The sequence below is a fragment of the Osmia lignaria genome, unplaced genomic scaffold (assembly GCF_051020975.1).
Source record: "Osmia lignaria lignaria isolate PbOS001 unplaced genomic scaffold, iyOsmLign1 scaffold0006, whole genome shotgun sequence".
In the NCBI taxonomy this organism is placed as follows: Eukaryota; Metazoa; Arthropoda; class Insecta; order Hymenoptera; family Megachilidae; genus Osmia; species Osmia lignaria.
This window is the reverse complement of record NW_027478163.1, coordinates 132501-140000: the sequence shown is the minus strand read 5'-3', so window position 1 is coordinate 140000 and position 7500 is coordinate 132501.

Below are 7500 nucleotides of genomic sequence, written 5' to 3'. Positions count from 1 at the left end.
CTTTTCAAACATTAACGGAGAGAGTTCCTTGGACTTGCTTTAAATGTACATATTAGATATGTTGGAATCTCTCTCCTTTAGAAGTTTCCCCAGCCTTAAAACTTCTTTCATTTTTACTCCTCTCTCCATACTTATTTTCCTCTCTGAACGTATCAGAGAGGATTTTATTTCTGACACCTCTTGACTTTTCTTAAATTCAGGGACGTAATTTTGTTCATAATTCAGTGGACTTTTGTGTATTTTATACTTTAAATATTTCCAAACAGTCTCCCTTCTAAAAGTGATAGAACGAATTTTCGTCTAACACTACTTTCTTGGTTCAAAAATTTTATACAATCTTATAACTTTTTCAGTTTTAACAAATTTTGGTTACAGACAGTTGATGCTCAGTTTGTACAAGTATGCAACATTTATAAGTGCATACAGGTCACCAGCCTTATATTACAAGGCTCACCACATATGGGCCATTCGGTCTTAGACACCGACCCGTGGTAATGCTGTGTGGAGATTAATAATAATCCGCAACGGAAAACCGGAACGAGAATAGTCGAGAAAGTATATTCTCGAGGAGCGGTAGACTGCTTTTCAACCGAAGTCATAAAAGAGCCACACGCTCGACGCTACTCCCGACCGGTCCGAGCGAACCGAAAGTGCCTTCCTATAAATACCGAACGGCCGGCCGCTAGGTCGGCGACGCATGGGCTTACGCCCAGGCGTATGCCTGTGCAAACCGCCGTGAGAGCGTACCATCCCGCCGGCACGGTAAAACTTAGACTGAAAATATCGTCGAACATATCCTTTCATTTTATAACGTTCTATACATGAAAATTAATAAATTAACATGCAGGACATAATAAATTCACATTCTCATGTAAATCATGGGTTTAATTAATATTTTAAAAAATTTTAAAACCGCCCAGAACCGATGAGATGAAAATATTAAAACGATATTTTTGCATTTTCTTACGGTAAAACATTAACAAATAAGCGACTATAGCAATATAAAACTCCATTTGTAATTTAATTAATCAAAATTAATATTTTTTTTTGATTTTTCAGCGATCCAGAACCGATGAGACGAAAACATTAAAACGATATTTTTGCATTTTCTTACGACAAAACATTAACAAATACGAGACTATAACAATATAAAACTACATATGTAATTTAATTAATCAAAATTAATAATTTTTTTTGATTTTTCAGTGATCCAGAACCGATAAGTCGAAAATTTTAACAATCATATTTTTGCATTCTGTACCGTGGATCCATCGTTAAACGCTATTAAACTAACGTCCGTGATGGTATAAATGCAGATTTTCGCTCCGTTTAGCCAAAATAACGAACTTTAGGTGCGCTCCGAAATATTTCAAAGTCCCAGCGGCGTATTGCTTCGCCTCTTAGAACCGATTAGTCGAAAATTTTAACAATCATATTTTTGCATTCTGTACCGTGGATCCATCGTTAAACGCTATTAAACTAACGTCCGTGATGGTATAAATGCAGATTTTCGCTCCGTTTAGCCAAAATAACGAACTTTAGGTGCGCTCCGAAATATTTCAAAGTCCCAGCGGCGTATTGCTTCGCCTCTTAGAACCGATTAGTCGAAAATTTTAACAATCATATTTTTGCATTCTGTACCGTGGATCGATCGTTAAACGCTATTGAACTAACGTCCGTGATGGTATAAATGCAGATTTTCGCTCCGTTTAGCCAAAATAACGAACTTTAGGTGCGCTCCGAAATATTTCAAAGTCCCAGCGGCGTATTGCTTCGCCTCTTAGAACCGATTAGTCGAAAATTTTAACAATCATATTTTTGCATTCTGTACCGTGGATCGATCGTTAAACGCTATTGAACTAACGTCCGTGATGGTATAAATGCAGATTTTCGCTCCGTTTAGCCAAAATAACGAACTTTAGGTGCGCTCCGAAATATTTCAAAGTCCCAGCGGCGTATTGCTTCGCCTCTTAGAACCGATTAGTCGAAAATTTTAACAATCATATTTTTGCATTCTGTACCGTGGATCCATCGTTAAACGCTATTAAACTAACGTCCGTGATGGTATAAATGCAGATTTTCGCTCCGTTTAGCCAAAATAACGAACTTTAGGTGCGCTCCGAAATATTTCAAAGTCCCAGCGGCGTATTGCTTCGCCTCTTAGAACCGATTAGTCGAAAATTTTAACAATCATATTTTTGCATTCTGTACCGTGGATCGATCGTTAAACGCTATTGAACTAACGTCCGTGATGGTATAAATGCAGATTTTCGCTCCGTTTAGCCAAAATAACGAACTTTAGGTGCGCTCCGAAATATTTCAAAGTCCCAGCGGCGTATTGCTTCGCCTCTTAGAACCGATTAGTCGAAAATTTTAACAATCATATTTTTGCATTCTGTACCGTGGATCCATCGTTAAACGCTATTAAACTAACGTCCGTGATGGTATAAATGCAGATTTTCGCTCCGTTTAGCCAAAATAACGAACTTTAGGTGCGCTCCGAAATATTTCAAAGTCCCAGCGGCGTATTGCTTCGCCTCTTAGAACCGATTAGTCGAAAATTTTAACAATCATATTTTTGCATTCTGTACCGTGGATCGATCGTTAAACGCTATTGAACTAACGTCCGTGATGGTATAAATGCAGATTTTCGCTCCGTTTAGCCAAAATAACGAACTTTAGGTGCGCTCCGAAATATTTCAAAGTCCCAGCGGCGTATTGCTTCGCCTCTTAGAACCGATTAGTCGAAAATTTTAACAATCATATTTTTGCATTCTGTACCGTGGATCCATCGTTAAACGCTATTAAACTAACGTCCGTGATGGTATAAATGCAGATTTTCGCTCCGTTTAGCCAAAATAACGAACTTTAGGTGCGCTCCGAAATATTTCAAAGTCCCAGCGGCGTATTGCTTCGCCTCTTAGAACCGATTAGTCGAAAATTTTAACAATCATATTTTTGCATTCTGTACCGTGGATCCATCGTTAAACGCTATTGAACTAACGTCCGTGATGGTATAAATGCAGATTTTCGCTCCGTTTAGCCAAAATAACGAACTTTAGGTGCGCTCCGAAATATTTCAAAGTCCCAGCGGCGTATTGCTTCGCCTCTTAGAACCGATTAGTCGAAAATTTTAACAATCATATTTTTGCATTCTGTACCGTGGATCCATCGTTAAACGCTATTAAACTAACGTCCGTGATGGTATAAATGCAGATTTTCGCTCCGTTTAGCCAAAATAACGAACTTTAGGTGCGCTCCGAAATATTTCAAAGTCCCAGCGGCGTATTGCTTCGCCTCTTAGAACCGATTAGTCGAAAATTTTAACAATCATATTTTTGCATTCTGTACCGTGGATCGATCGTTAAACGCTATTGAACTAACGTCCGTGATGGTATAAATGCAGATTTTCGCTCCGTTTAGCCAAAATAACGAACTTTAGGTGCGCTCCGAAATATTTCAAAGTCCCAGCGGCGTATTGCTTCGCCTCTTAGAACCGATTAGTCGAAAATTTTAACAATCATATTTTTGCATTCTGTACCGTGGATCCATCGTTAAACGCTATTAAACTAACGTCCGTGATGGTATAAATGCAGATTTTCGCTCCGTTTAGCCAAAATAACGAACTTTAGGTGCGCTCCGAAATATTTCAAAGTCCCAGCGGCGTATTGCTTCGCCTCTTAGAACCGATTAGTCGAAAATTTTAACAATCATATTTTTGCATTCTGTACCGTGGATCCATCGTTAAACGCTATTGAACTAACGTCCGTGATGGTATAAATGCAGATTTTCGCTCCGTTTAGCCAAAATAACGAACTTTAGGTGCGCTCCGAAATATTTCAAAGTCCCAGCGGCGTATTGCTTCGCCTCTTAGAACCGATTAGTCGAAAATTTTAACAATCATATTTTTGCATTCTGTACCGTGGATCCATCGTTAAACGCTATTAAACTAACGTCCGTGATGGTATAAATGCAGATTTTCGCTCCGTTTAGCCAAAATAACGAACTTTAGGTGCGCTCCGAAATATTTCAAAGTCCCAGCGGCGTATTGCTTCGCCTCTTAGAACCGATTAGTCGAAAATTTTAACAATCATATTTTTGCATTCTGTACCGTGGATCCATCGTTAAACGCTATTAAACTAACGTCCGTGATGGTATAAATGCAGATTTTCGCTCCGTTTAGCCAAAATAACGAACTTTAGGTGCGCTCCGAAATATTTCAAAGTCCCAGCGGCGTATTGCTTCGCCTCTTAGAACCGATTAGTCGAAAATTTTAACAATCATATTTTTGCATTCTGTACCGTGGATCGATCGTTAAACGCTATTGAACTAACGTCCGTGATGGTATAAATGCAGATTTTCGCTCCGTTTAGCCAAAATAACGAACTTTAGGTGCGCTCCGAAATATTTCAAAGTCCCAGCGGCGTATTGCTTCGCCTCTTAGAACCGATTAGTCGAAAATTTTAACAATCATATTTTTGCATTCTGTACCGTGGATCCATCGTTAAACGCTATTAAACTAACGTCCGTGATGGTATAAATGCAGATTTTCGCTCCGTTTAGCCAAAATAACGAACTTTAGGTGCGCTCCGAAATATTTCAAAGTCCCAGCGGCGTATTGCTTCGCCTCTTAGAACCGATTAGTCGAAAATTTTAACAATCATATTTTTGCATTCTGTACCGTGGATCCATCGTTAAACGCTATTGAACTAACGTCCGTGATGGTATAAATGCAGATTTTCGCTCCGTTTAGCCAAAATAACGAACTTTAGGTGCGCTCCGAAATATTTCAAAGTCCCAGCGGCGTATTGCTTCGCCTCTTAGAACCGATTAGTCGAAAATTTTAACAATCATATTTTTGCATTCTGTACCGTGGATCCATCGTTAAACGCTATTAAACTAACGTCCGTGATGGTATAAATGCAGATTTTCGCTCCGTTTAGCCAAAATAACGAACTTTAGGTGCGCTCCGAAATATTTCAAAGTCCCAGCGGCGTATTGCTTCGCCTCTTAGAACCGATTAGTCGAAAATTTTAACAATCATATTTTTGCATTCTGTACCGTGGATCGATCGTTAAACGCTATTGAACTAACGTCCGTGATGGTATAAATGCAGATTTTCGCTCCGTTTAGCCAAAATAACGAACTTTAGGTGCGCTCCGAAATATTTCAAAGTCCCAGCGGCGTATTGCTTCGCCTCTTAGAACCGATTAGTCGAAAATTTTAACAATCATATTTTTGCATTCTGTACCGTGGATCCATCGTTAAACGCTATTAAACTAACGTCCGTGATGGTATAAATGCAGATTTTCGCTCCGTTTAGCCAAAATAACGAACTTTAGGTGCGCTCCGAAATATTTCAAAGTCCCAGCGGCGTATTGCTTCGCCTCTTAGAACCGATTAGTCGAAAATTTTAACAATCATATTTTTGCATTCTGTACCGTGGATCCATCGTTAAACGCTATTGAACTAACGTCCGTGATGGTATAAATGCAGATTTTCGCTCCGTTTAGCCAAAATAACGAACTTTAGGTGCGCTCCGAAATATTTCAAAGTCCCAGCGGCGTATTGCTTCGCCTCTTAGAACCGATTAGTCGAAAATTTTAACAATCATATTTTTGCATTCTGTACCGTGGATCCATCGTTAAACGCTATTAAACTAACGTCCGTGATGGTATAAATGCAGATTTTCGCTCCGTTTAGCCAAAATAACGAACTTTAGGTGCGCTCCGAAATATTTCAAAGTCCCAGCGGCGTATTGCTTCGCCTCTTAGAACCGATTAGTCGAAAATTTTAACAATCATATTTTTGCATTCTGTACCGTGGATCGATCGTTAAACGCTATTGAACTAACGTCCGTGATGGTATAAATGCAGATTTTCGCTCCGTTTAGCCAAAATAACGAACTTTAGGTGCGCTCCGAAATATTTCAAAGTCCCAGCGGCGTATTGCTTCGCCTCTTAGAACCGATTAGTCGAAAATTTTAACAATCATATTTTTGCATTCTGTACCGTGGATCCATCGTTAAACGCTATTAAACTAACGTCCGTGATGGTATAAATGCAGATTTTCGCTCCGTTTAGCCAAAATAACGAACTTTAGGTGCGCTCCGAAATATTTCAAAGTCCCAGCGGCGTATTGCTTCGCCTCTTAGAACCGATTAGTCGAAAATTTTAACAATCATATTTTTGCATTCTGTACCGTGGATCCATCGTTAAACGCTATTGAACTAACGTCCGTGATGGTATAAATGCAGATTTTCGCTCCGTTTAGCCAAAATAACGAACTTTAGGTGCGCTCCGAAATATTTCAAAGTCCCAGCGGCGTATTGCTTCGCCTCTTAGAACCGATTAGTCGAAAATTTTAACAATCATATTTTTGCATTCTGTACCGTGGATCCATCGTTAAACGCTATTAAACTAACGTCCGTGATGGTATAAATGCAGATTTTCGCTCCGTTTAGCCAAAATAACGAACTTTAGGTGCGCTCCGAAATATTTCAAAGTCCCAGCGGCGTATTGCTTCGCCTCTTAGAACCGATTAGTCGAAAATTTTAACAATCATATTTTTGCATTCTGTACCGTGGATCCATCGTTAAACGCTATTAAACTAACGTCCGTGATGGTATAAATGCAGATTTTCGCTCCGTTTAGCCAAAATAACGAACTTTAGGTGCGCTCCGAAATATTTCAAAGTCCCAGCGGCGTATTGCTTCGCCTCTTAGAACCGATTAGTCGAAAATTTTAACAATCATATTTTTGCATTCTGTACCGTGGATCCATCGTTAAACGCTATTGAACTAACGTCCGTGATGGTATAAATGCAGATTTTCGCTCCGTTTAGCCAAAATAACGAACTTTAGGTGCGCTCCGAAATATTTCAAAGTCCCAGCGGCGTATTGCTTCGCCTCTTAGAACCGATTAGTCGAAAATTTTAACAATCATATTTTTGCATTCTGTACCGTGGATCCATCGTTAAACGCTATTAAACTAACGTCCGTGATGGTATAAATGCAGATTTTCGCTCCGTTTAGCCAAAATAACGAACTTTAGGTGCGCTCCGAAATATTTCAAAGTCCCAGCGGCGTATTGCTTCGCCTCTTAGAACCGATTAGTCGAAAATTTTAACAATCATATTTTTGCATTCTGTACCGTGGATCGATCGTTAAACGCTATTGAACTAACGTCCGTGATGGTATAAATGCAGATTTTCGCTCCGTTTAGCCAAAATAACGAACTTTAGGTGCGCTCCGAAATATTTCAAAGTCCCAGCGGCGTATTGCTTCGCCTCTTAGAACCGATTAGTCGAAAATTTTAACAATCATATTTTTGCATTCTGTACCGTGGATCGATCGTTAAACGCTATTGAACTAACGTCCGTGATGGTATAAATGCAGATTTTCGCTCCGTTTAGCCAAAATAACGAACTTTAGGTGCGCTCCGAAATATTTCAAAGTCCCAGCGGCGTATTGCTTCGCCTCTTAGAACCGATTAGTCGAAA